The sequence below is a fragment of the Podarcis filfolensis genome (assembly GCF_964270895.1).
Source record: "Podarcis filfolensis genome assembly, chromosome: 14".
In the NCBI taxonomy this organism is placed as follows: Eukaryota; Metazoa; Chordata; class Lepidosauria; order Squamata; family Lacertidae; genus Podarcis; species Podarcis filfolensis.
The window spans coordinates 18,937,546-18,950,307 of record NC_139616.1 but is presented as its reverse complement, the minus strand read 5'-3'; the positions used below and the strand labels follow the sequence as shown (position 1 = coordinate 18,950,307).

The 12,762-nt window shown below is 45.7% G+C and overlaps 1 long non-coding RNA gene across 1 annotated transcript in view; it reads right to left on the bottom strand.

The window, feature by feature from the left end:
- LOC310749848 overlaps positions 1–624 on the bottom strand; it is a 137,434-nt gene extending 136,810 nt beyond the window's left edge. Inside the window, exon 1 of the long non-coding RNA XR_014541847.1 lies at positions 564–624. This is a non-coding gene — a long non-coding RNA (uncharacterized lncRNA). The remainder of the gene's footprint in view (positions 1–563) is intronic.
- Positions 625–12,762: the final 12,138 nt, after the last annotated feature.

The following is a 12,762-nucleotide window of genomic DNA, read 5'->3' as shown; positions in this document are numbered from 1 at the left end:
TAATGCTTCTGAATACAGTCATACCTTGGAAGTCAAACGGAATCCATTCCGGAAGTTCGTTCCATTTCCAAAACATTTGGAAACCAAAGCACGGCTTCCTGAACGCGGACGTTCGTGTTCCAAAGAACGTTTGCAAACTGGAACATTCACTTCCAGGTTTGCGGCATTCAGGAGCCAAAACATCTGAGTACCAAGGTGTTCGGGATACAAGGTACAACTGTACCAGTTTCTGGAAACAGCAGGAGCAGACAATGCTCTTGGCCTTGGCTCCTGCTTGCAGGTTTCCCATATGCATATGGTTGCCCATGGTGGAAACAGGATTTGGGACTTAATGACTCTTCTTATGTTCATTTTGGTGCCTGAGGCAGAAAATACAACTGGTACTCCATGATGCAAGATGATAATTTAGCAGTTATTAACAACACATTCCCTTACATTTCATTGCATCCCCCCAAATCTGCCTGAATAGTGTGCTGGCCCCGGGAGTAACCCAAGAAATGTGGTCCAGGTCCGGTCCAGAATCCAAAGGTTCCGCTAGGAGTCAGTCCAATGGGGCAGGAAACCAGGCAAGGACAGGTACAGGATCTGGCATACAGCAGTGTTGCTCCCACAACCTGGGGCGGGGCCGACAGCCTTTTATCTTTGTCGGGGTAACGGCCGGTCCTGATCCCCCGGCGACTCACCTCCCTGTTTCCCCCGAAGGCGAGTACTCCTCCTGTGAGTACTCAGGTCTCTCCTTCTCTCAGACCTTAGTCTCTGCAGCTTGGGAGACATCGGTGGGTTACTAGACCCAGGGGCCGCCTCAGCCTCCCCTGACCCAACCGGTAGTGGAGCAGCTGTAAGTGATGGCCCAGCTGAAGGAAACAAGGTAATCCCCACATCTGGAGCCAGGGCAGGCTCAGGCCCCTGACTTAGTCCAGCTGGTGTTTGCTGCAGGGGCACCTGTGCAGGCTGGGACTCTTCAGGATTAGGCCCCAGACTTGGTTCAGATGGTGCCTGAGGCAAAGGATCCGGTGCAGACTGAGACCCCTCTGGTTCCGAGTCCGAGCCTGAGTCCCAGGTCATCACAAATAGACTCAAAGAGTTAGTGGAGTTGCTCAAAGTCACAGGAAAGAAAAGTGCTCTTGTGCTTGTGTCCAGCTTGCCTCTTTTCTGCAGGCATCTGGTTGGGCATTGTGAAAAACAGCATGCTGGACTAGATGGGTCATTGGGTCTGGTCCAGTAGGACTCTTCTGATGTACCTATTGGACCCATTGTGGGCCACCTTGTCAAATACGCTCAATGCAGGAAAACCATATCTAGAATATCCTCAGAACATGACTGCCTTGGCCACTCGGCTTCCCATATCTCGGTTGAATACTCGGTTAAAGTCTTCCCATATTTCGGTTAAGTGCTGGAGGAACATTTACAGCAGTGGTGGGGAACCTTTGCCCCTCCAGGTGTTGCTGAATTAATCCTCTCATCATTCCTGATCATTGGTCATCCTTGCTGGGGCAAATGGGAGTTGTCGTACAGTAGTACCTTGTGAGACAAAGGTTCCCTCATCCTCATTGTACAGGAAATAAATAGGGCTGCCATACATCCAGAATTTCCTGGATTCAGCCCTCATAAGCAGTGCCTGGGCAGAAATCACGGGATGTCCAGGAAAATCCGGATGTATAGCAACCCATATCAGAAGTGTAGATTTTGGCAAATTTCCTTAAAAATTGTTCAAAACTTCATCCCCCCCTCCTTAGATTTTGCAAAGAAAGCTCAACAACATTGGCCCAAAAATAACACATACCACTCCCTGTCACATCACCACAATAAGGTAAGACCAAACCCCTGTACCCACTGAAACACTTAAGAAATTCTCAAATCCCTGGAAAGCGAGGCAGTAAGATGCAAGAAGATTTCAAGACAGCACTAATATTTATATCCTGCCTTTCTGCCTTGCTTCCTTGAGTATCTTACAATCACAGTTAAAGACTCTTGCAAGAAATAAAACGGAGCAAAACAAAGACAAATAAAGCAGCAGCAGAATACCGTAGAAAGAGATTATCATCAGAGTACATCAGAAAGTGTATAAAATCAAGCAAGAAATCACTGAAAAAGTTGAAAAACAGCATTTTTAAGCAGCACCTATAAGCCATCAAGGAAGGACAGGGAGAGGGCAGGTTTCCACAGCTGAGGCCCTATGACCAAGAAGACCCCATCTTATGATTCCACCTACCTCATTTCTGAAAGTGGAACCCTCTATGCAAAGCCTGCAAAGAATATGATAATAGTGTTACGAAAAAGGAGCAATGCTGCTGAGTGCTCCAGATGGCTGGAAAGCCAAACAGGATGTTTATGTTTTGGGACTGTACCGTGGGAACAAGGGACAGTCTATTATGTGCTCTGAGCACCGGATGTTAGCTCAGAGTGTCACATGACCCTGTACTGGAAGTACATGGGTGGTGTCATTCTCTCTCTGGCTGCTGATATCAGAGGGTACAGACATGTTTTCTCTGTACTGCTGGAACGACAGAAATAAAGACATGTAGATATATTTCTGTCTGTCTCTTTCCCCTCCCTGGGAGAGGAGGGGGAGGAATGGTGTGTTCTTCTTTCACGTTGGGAAGAATCGCCGATTGGAGACCTCCCTTGATCCTGCCGGGAGTCGCAGACAGGAGGTCACAAGGATTCAAGCCGGGCACCTGGAGGGTGGCCAAATTCCTCTGATTAATGGCTTGATATCAACATATGGTAGCAAACGCTGCTGGTTATCTGATCCATGGGAATCAGCATGAGAGGTGAGAGGTTGATGGATCGTGTGCCATCCTCTGCACCAAGGAAAGAAGATAACGTCTGCAATTGCAGCCAGAAGCTGAACGGCTGGACACCAAGAGGGGGTGTTTTCCAAGCGACGGAGCCCCAAAAAGGTATGCTGAATATCGGGCTAAAAGTGTGAATGCAGATTGATTTATTCTCTGGTTCACGAGAGCTGCGTTTGGAAAAAACAGCTCTGAGAGTAAAGGCTTGCATACCACAGATTTTTGTGGTGAGATAACGAAGAGGTATGCACAGTTGCTAAGCAACGACAGTCAGGAAAGTGGAAAACTACTGACACCTGGGGCTGGCTCAGTCAGAGCCGGGAAAGCGAAAGTTGTTTTGACTTTGAGACAGCTTGGAGATTGCCTGCCTGAGATAGAGGCAGAAAAATAGCTCAAAAGAGCTTTTGGGATTTTACTAGCTCGAGAGTGGAGAGCTGAGGCTTGGATTCAAAATGGATGCCAAGGACAGGGGGAGGGAAGAACGGAGTTCTAATTCCCCCACTGATGTTGCTACTGGAGAGGATGCTGTAGCTTTGAACGTTGTCCGATGCTACAATTACGGACAGGCTGGGCATCTTCAGCGGAACTGCAAGAAGCCACGCCAGCCGAAAGGAGCGAAGGGCCGCTCAGCAAAGCCTGAGGCGTCAGGCAAAGGTCATACCAAGCCTATGGTGGAATCTGCAAGGGCTTTGATGGCGAAAGGAACCACGCCAGATGTTGGGAACGCGTTTATTATCGACACTGCAGCGACGGTTCATATGTCCCCACACAGAGGACTCTTTTCATCGTTTAAGAAGCAAAGCTTCACTGTGACACAGGCCAACGGTCAGGAGCTGGAAGCGACCGGAAAAGGGACTGTCTATCTTAAGAGTCTGAACTTGACAATAAACAATGTTTACTTGGTTCCTGAACTGAAGTTCAATCTGCTGAGTGTTTCGCAGATTGCAAAGAAAGGACTGAAACTGTCCTATGATGATAAGAGCTGCGAGATCTTCAAAGATGGAGAGTTATATCTTTCTGCCAGACAGAAAGGTGGACTGTATTTGTTGACTTTTGAGCAAAGTGATTACATGGAATGTAATTCTGAGTCTAACTTGATTTCTCTTGCAGGTGTGACCAAAACAAGCGCCAAGAAGGTGGCCAGGGTCGACAGAGCGTTTCAGCGGGTGTATGCTGATGTGATTGGTCCTCTAGAACCATCTAGAGGCAATGCAAGATTTTATCTTGTGTGTGTGGATCATTTCTCTAACTTTGTCTGGGTTTATGTGTTAAAGAGGCCACAGGAAGCCTTAGAAAGGTTTCAGGAGTTTTGTGACAAGGTTAAAGATATGCATGATGCTAACATTGATTGTCTTTTGACAGATAAGAAGCAGGTTTTTCTTTTACAGGATTTCCAGAGGTTCCTGCAGAAGAAGGGGATCAGACACAAGATTGCTGTTTCAGCGGAAGCGTGGAACAGGGGTGTCTGTGTAAAAGTGAACAAAGAATTGCAAAAGGGAATGAATGCGCAATTGCTTAGTTCACATCTGCCACATGAGTTCTGGGTGGAGTCACTCATGTCGTTTAGTTATGCGTGGGTGAGAAAGGTTTCGAAAGAGTTGGGAAGTTCTCCTTTTGAGAAACTGTTCCAGAGAAAACCTTCTGTTGCCCATTTCGAGGTTTTTGGGTCTCATGTGAGGACAGAAGCTCCAGGTGGAGTAAAGAATGCCAGAGGCATTTTTGTGGGATATGAAAAGGGTCTCTACAGAGTAATTTTGTCTGAATCTGGTCAGGTGATTCTCACAAAATTTCTAGAGAGTGCTCCTGAAAAGGAGAGAGTGATAGCACACACATTTCCCACAGAGGACGATTCAGATGATGGTGATGATTTCACAGAGTACAGTGGTTCTGAGAGTGACAGTGATAGCTCAGAGAGCTCAGTTGTCACAGTCATTGAGAGGAAATCTCACACAATGGATAGACCTTCACAGGTGAAGGATGAACCACTGTTTGCTAGTGGAACTGGTTCTCCAAAGAGTCCTGAGACAGAACCAGTGAGCAGAGAGGATCAGCACCTCATACGCAGGTCTGAGAGAGTCACAAAGGGTGAACCACCCAAAAGGTACTCAGAAGAGTATGCTAATTTAGCTGTTGCATGTGTTGCTGTTGTAAACAACCGAGGACAGGTTGGAGCTGTGTCTAAGTCAGAGACAAAGACACAACAGAGAGTTGCTAGCCGAGGTAATGCAGATGCACTCATTCCTTGGAGGCCAGACAACCAGAGAGGTACACTGGGGAAACCAGTGGCGGGTAGTTCCAAGGGTGGAACTGAAACAACAGGGGAGTGTTATGTGTATAACAACTGTTTGTTTTCTTCTCTGGATCACGCTATGCATGCCGCAACACGCATTGATTCTTTTGGGGGAGGTTGTTACGAAAAAGGAGCAATGCTGCTGAGTGCTCCAGATGGCTGGAAAGCCAAACAGGATGTTTATGTTTTGGGACTGTACCGTGGGAACAAGGGACAGTCTATTATGTGCTCTGAGCACCGGATGTTAGCTCAGAGTGTCACATGACCCTGTACTGGAAGTACATGGGTGGTGTCATTCTCTCTCTGGCTGCTGATATCAGAGGGTACAGACATGTTTTCTCTGTGCTGCTGGAACGACAGAAATAAAGACATGTAGATATATTTCTGTCTGTCTCTTTCCCCTCCCTGGGAGAGGAGGGGGAGGAATGGTGTGTTCTTCTTTCACGTTGGGAAGAATCGCCGATTGGAGACCTCCCTTGATCCTGCCGGGAGTCGCAGACAGGAGGTCACAAGGATTCAAGCCGGGCACCTGGAGGGTGGCCAAATTCCTCTGATTAATGGCTTGATATCAACAAATAGTTGGGCAGGTGTTATGGGAATAGACTATCCCATAGGATTATAGGGGGAGGGAGGCTTGTATTTTTCAATGTTCCATCATTTATAAAACCTCCATGATCATGTGGAAGGGGGCAGCTCCTTAATCTATTCCCCCTTTCACCAAAGCAGACCTACTAATTTCCTATAGGCAGTGGACTTGGGCTAGCTAATAGTGCAAAATATCTACCTCACCTGCAATTTAAAAGTGGTACAGTCCACAATTTTGCCACCTCGGTCTACCACCTCAATCTCCCATTGAGTTGCCTCCCCCCCAAGAGAGATCCTTTAGAAGGACACTACACCAAGGCATAGCATCTTTTGACATAGGGGATGAAATAGCCTCAGACATTAGAATGTCACCTCCCTTGTGATGGCAAAAAGGTTGTCTAAAAAATAAGAAGAATAAGTCCCCTACCCCTGAAATGAGGAACATTTCACTAGCTTAGCCAGCCTCCCCCAGATGGATAAAGTGCCCCTAATGTTCGCTGTATGAGAATGGGGCTGTGAAGGTGTGGCCAGGGATTCCATTTGTACGTACATCTGTACTTCCATTTGTGAAGAAGTAAAACTGAAGTCCCTGAGGTTTGGAAGATTTGAGCCGTCTTTTGCTGAATCAGACCATTGTAGAAAGAAGATAAAAGCATGGCAGATCAACTTGACGGATTATGCCGAAATGGCTAAAATGACCGGAAGAGTCAGAAATCAGGAAGACCAAAATTTTAATAAGGAATGGGGAAAATTTACAGCCTATCTTTAAAACCATTGTAAACAGTTAAAATTGTTAGTAGGATTGGAATATCACTTGTAGCTTAATGGTGAATTTTGGATACAATGGAGATATAAAAGATTTGGATCACCATAAAAGATGCAGGAGGAAATGATTAACAATAGGACCCACAAAGGGAAGGAGGGAAGTCCAGGAGGTTCCTTGGAATCTTGTTTTTATGTTGTATGTTCGATATGTGACGATAAAATTTTAATTGGAACACACCCACACACCATTGTGTCAATCAAGATTAGTATGGCCTGCACTGATTGGCAGTAGCTTCCAGGGTTCCAGGCAGGCATTCTCTCCCGGTCCTACCTAGGGGTGCCATAGATTGAATCCAGGGCATTCTGCATGCAAAGCAGACACTCTTCCACTGAGCTATGCCCACCTCTATCCAAAACAGGACTCTGTTGCATTTATTATCCATGATACTTGGCAGCTGAGGCTGATGTTTACAACAGTGGGAGAAGTCCACACTCAGTCACCTCTATATTGGGGCTGGTGTTGGAGAAACAGGTTGTTCCACAAGGACCCGGGACCAGGGGAGCAGGGAAAGAGGACTATAGGAAGGAGAACCCAATCAGATCCTTGGTCCATCTAGCCCAGCATTGTCCACACTGAGTGACAGTGGTTCTCGAGGATTTCAGGGTATTCCCAGCCCTAGTTGGAGATGCTGGGGATTGAACCAGGGACCTTTTGCATGAAAGGCGGAGGCTTCACCACTAAGCTATAACCCTTCCTCAGAGACAAGATGAAAGACTTCTTCCTGAGCAAGAAGTGCAGGGAGACATCTGCTTGGTAGAAACCCGTATTCCTCTAATGATTTGCAGTGGGAGGGATGATGGAGAAGGCAATTTTATTTAATATCCCAAATATTTGACATCTCTAGAAACCTCGGGATTTACCTGTCAAAACATGCTAAAAACACTGTCAGCCCCTATCTGCAGTTCTACAAGCAGGAGCTTCCTTTGTGGGCAAAGTTAGGGCCATTTCAAATGAAGATTTTCACTAATTACTGGATGAAGCTTGAAGCTCACATCCCGGCTGTGAATCAAAACCAGCTCCCCAAACACCTCTGTTGTTCAGCTTGATTTAAGACAAGCCTGCCTGCCTGTAGCCCAAGTGGAAATATGATGAAGTGAAATTTTTGAGCCAACTCACCCCTCCTGATAAAAACCCCCAACAACAATAACCCAGGCTTTCTTTTGGCAGCAGGTGAAGGAAAGCTCCCTTCTAGCATGCATTTGCAGCCTTTTTTTCCTATTATTTATTCCTTTTCTCTTTTGACATGCAGTAATCAAAGGCATTAAACAGATTAAAAAGTGTGGACGCACAAAAAATGCGATGACTTAATACATTAAAATTGGCTCAATGCTGAATGAAACAAGAGCCAGCAGCTATGTTTTCCTCCCAGTTGGGGCTGGCCCTGCTATTGGACAAAGTGGGGCAGCAGCCTCCAGAGATGTATGCCTGGGAAGGGGACAAGGAGTGGCAGTAATGGGGGGGGGATAGATCCCTGTGTTCCACACAGCCTACTCTGTGTGGCATCCTGTTGCCCTCCAGAATAAGAACACGAGAACATAAGAACTTGTTGGATTGGGCCAGTGGTCCATGTAATCTAGCGTCCTGCTCTCAAAGTGGCCACCTAGCTGCAGAAACATTACTGCTTGTGACCATGGAGGCAGAACATAGCCATTATGTCTATTAACCATTGAAGCCTTATCCTCCATGAATCCATCTAAACCTCTTTTGCAGCCATCCAAGTTGGTGGCCGAATCTCTTAATTAAGGTGCTAAGTTAAGAAGAACTTCCTTTTGTCTGTCCCAAATCTTCCAACATATTGGGTGTCCATAGTTCTAGTGTTGTGAGAGAGGGAGAGAAACTTTTCTCTATGTGCTTTCTGCATGCCCCACATAATTTTATAAACCTGGTAGAGGTTTCAGTGTTTCTGTAACCAGTCTTCTCTCATCAGAACTTCTTCCTTTCATTTTTGGGCAAATATTATTGTGGCTGTAGTTGTATACATAAATACATTTTAACATTGCTTTGGTAGCTCTGATCCCATTATCCCCAAAAGAAAAGCTGCTGCTGCTGCTGCTGCTGCCGCTTCTTCTTCTTCTTCTTCTTCTTCTTCTTCTTCTTCTTCTTCTTCTTCTTCTTCTTTACAAATGTTATCTTGAACGTCTTTTTCAATTCATTATATATCATTTCCCAATAAGCTTTAACCTTATTGCAAGGTTATGGAATAAAGGTATCTTCTTTCTCTTTACATTTCTAACACTTATTTATACATTTTTGCCAGTTTCCTAGGTGTTAAATACCATCTATATAACATTTTCATATAATTTTCTCTTATAGCGTAGCATGCTGTAAATTTTATATAAATGTTCCACAATTGTTCCCATTCCTCCATTTCTATATTATGACCAATGTCTACTGCCCAATGTATCATTGAAGATTTTACTTCTTCATCTTTTGTCTCCTATTCCAATAACATTTTACACATTTTAGACATCACTTTAGACATTACAAGCAGGTCTTTCTCTAGTTGAGATATTTGTCCTCCAAACCCCCATTTCATATCCCTTTTAACTACTTTGTTCAACTGATGATATTATATCCATGTTGTTAACATTCCTGATAAATCCTTAAACTCTCTTAATTTAAATTCTCCACCTTTCTCTCTTAACAAATTTCTGTAAGCTACCCAATTTTCCATCATGTTTCCTTCTTCACCACTATGACTTCCAAAGGTGAAGGCCATATTTATCCCATGCTATATACAAATGTTTCCTAATTATATGGTTTTTAAACCCTTTGTGGACTTTCACCTTTTCACACCACAAATATGCATACCAGCCAAATATATTATGATAATTAAATATTGATTGATGGAGTGTGTGTTGTGTTGGTTCCTCCCTGCCCACCGATTCTCTTTCTTCCCTAATCGAGTCCCAAGGTTCTGAGCTGTCCTTATTTACATGCCAGAGGTGCCTTTAATTATGTCTTCTTATGTTCAAGCCCTTTTAAGCATGGTGTGTAAGGAGGATGATCACAGTACACTTTAGAATGTCTGAATGGTTCTAATTTGTTCGCCTCAGGCCCCTCTCTGTGTTGTTATTTGAAAATGAGATGAGCGAATCTTGAAAAACAAAAACAGCAACCCCTTTACAATCAATAAATCAAGCCAAGTGAGGCCCCTGCTCTGTAACTTAGGAGCGTCACTCGTAGTGCACTCGCTCCTTACATTCAAAACATCCTTTCCTATTCTCTCTCCCCTCCTCCTCCTCCTCCTCAACGCAGACATCCTCATTCCTGAACAAAAGGATGCTCTGTAATGCCACTAGGATTGATTTGTTCTTTCTTCTGGTTTTCTTTCTTTCTTTTTTATTTCTGAAAGCGAGTTGAATGGGGCTGGATTAGTAGCCCTGAAGGCTGAAGTGTTCTGATTATCTGCAGCCTACACATCTCACCTCCTCCTTCTGACAATATCTGGAGCTGCACCAGGTTGTTCTGAATCCAAATGATTCCTCTTCTGGCATGCAAATCCTAATCCTCAGTTTTGTCTCCTCATCACAGTGCATTGTGACGCAGGGGAGGTTCAAACAGCCTGCTGAAAGGAGGAGTCAGGGGGCTTTGCAGGACTGCCTGCCCCTGCCCATTACCACAACTGCCTTGTACCACAGCTAATGTACACAGGGCCATCTTAAGCATATCTGGCGCCGTGGTGCAAATATCCACCCGGCGCCCCCCTCCTTTCCCAGAGTTGTCAACCTTTCTTTAGGAAACAGAAACAAACTTTTTTAGTTGCTTGTTTATTAACAATGCACTTATATATACGACACCACCACATTGATTTGGGCAGATTTAAGACAAATTAATGCCGGTAACGGCTGTGCGGCTTCACTCTGGGGGAGAAGCAGTCATTCACAGCACCGCGCCACTCACCCGCTTCGCTCCGGAACCCATAGATGAGGTTCCCCGCGAATTTGGGGGGCGCAAAAGGTGCCCGCTGAATCCCACGCTCACAGGCTTCGCCCGCCTGTGATTTTTGGAGGGTCTCCGCTTTCGCCGTAGTGGCAAGACCCGATTCCCCCGAGGCAAATCCCTCCTAGTCAGAAGGATTCCGCCATTACCCATGGCACTAAATCCGGAAGCCATATTTTGAAATAATTAAAATTTGAAATCCACTACATCAAGCCAGCTCTCAAAAAATTAACACATACTGTATGCTTCAAATACCAGTTAAGAGATTTTGCGTACTATTGGTCAGATAATGTTGTTAACATCAGTAGAATTCACAACAACAAAAATGCTTTCTCCTAGCACATTTCACAGCTTCAGCTGCCACAGAATATCACTGAAAACAATGCATTGGTCAGTCTGAACCATGTCAAGTAAACTATGGAAGTAGCATATCCACAACACAAACTGTGCTAGTACTTTCTTTTAAAGTCTTAATACCATAATGGGTACAATATGAGGGAGCCACTACTCCCAGCCTGTGAAAAGTTGTGGAACCTGGCTTTCAGACATTTTGGAAATGTGATAGTTTACAGTACATTCTTGCAGCCCAATGCCAGGTTCCAGGCATTGCAGTGGGTTGGACTAGATGACCCTTGGGTCCGTTCCAACTTTAGAATTCTAAGATTTAATAAAAGGTCCTCACAACATAATGCAATTTAGTCCCATATGATTAAGGAATTATAAATAAATGAGTCCCCCCCCCCCCGAGAATAATGCACTCAGGTAAACTGGTTTGTGCAGATATTTTTTGGTAAGATACTTTGGTCATAACAACAGGCTACATCCGACTAAATCCTACTTAGGGCAGACCCTTTGAAATTAAAGTTTGGATTTTTAATTCATTTCAGTGAGTCTACTCTGAGTAGGACTAGCACCCAAGGCGCGCGTGCGTGTGTGTGTGTGTGTAGGAGGGCAAACGAGGGCTGAATCTAAAAAGCAAAATCTAAAAAGGATGGGACAGCTGCATATTCCTGCAATGCAGAGGATTGGACTAGATCATGGGTAGGCAAACTAAGGCCCGAGGGCTGGATATGACCTAATCGCCTTCTAAATCTGGCCCGCAGATGGTCCGGGAATCAGCGTGTTTTTACATGAGTATAATGTGTTCTTTTATTTAAAATCATCTCTGGGTTATTTGTGGGGCCTGACTGGTGTTTTCACATGAGTAGAATGTGTGATTTTATTTAAAATGCATCTCTGGATTATTTGTGGGGCATAGGAATTCATTCATCATCCCCCCCCCCAAATATAGCCCGGCCCCCCACAAGGTCTGAGGGACAGTGGACCGGCCCCCTGCTGAAAAAGTTTGCTGACCCCTGGACCAGATGATCCTCAGGGTCCCTTCCAACCCTACAATACTATAATTCTAGGGCAGGCATGTCCAATATGTGGATCCTGAGGTCCATCGCAGGCTCTTCCTCCTTCCTCCTTCTGAAGCCAGCTGGGGTTAGAGCTCATGGGGAAAGCAAAGAACAACAGACATGGGGAAAAGCCCTCTTAGCGCTCCATGAGTTTGAGGGAAAGGTTTTAAAAACAACAGTGGGGTGGGGGGAGGTGGAGTAAGGGCTTGGGGATGCTGACCCGAAGTCAGCTGCGATTTAAAGCAACAGTAGGGGAAAAGAGAGGTGGGCCTGCCTTATCCCTTCATTGGAGGGAAGGAGGAACTTTTATGTCATATCCTTTGATGATTGAGTAAGAGCTGTTTGACAGTGGAACGGTAGCCGGAGGGGAAGGCGCGCTTCCCGCGGCTGGAGAGGGAAAGGCAACACTGGGCGGGATGGAGGGCGATGAAGGAGCAAGAGCTTGGAGAGGAAAGGGAGCCGAGAGAGAGAGAGAGAGAGAGAGAGAGAGAGAGAGAGAGAGAGAGAGAGAGAGAGAGGCAGGTGGGCAGGAGGGACGCGGCTGACAAGGCGGTTGCCTGCGAGAGAAGCGCTTCTCCAAGGAGCAGCGTGCGGAGCAGCTGTTCCCGGATTCCCGCTGCTGGGCACCCCTGGATGGGCGCTATGGCGCAGGGCGCCACTCAGCCAAACGGGAAAGACGTCCCTGAATGTACATGCACTGAAAATGCTTCCCTGCTGTCTGCACATTTGACAGGCATGACTAAGAGCCCCACATGTGCACCTTAGCCCAGGGGTCACCAATGGCCCCCAGAGGCATTTATGCAGTATACTGCTTCATACTGAAGACAGACAATTGATCCATCTAACTCAATACTATCTACTCTAACTGGCAGCAGCTCTACAGTTTCAGGCAAGGGGATATTCCCTGCATGGAGATGTCACAGA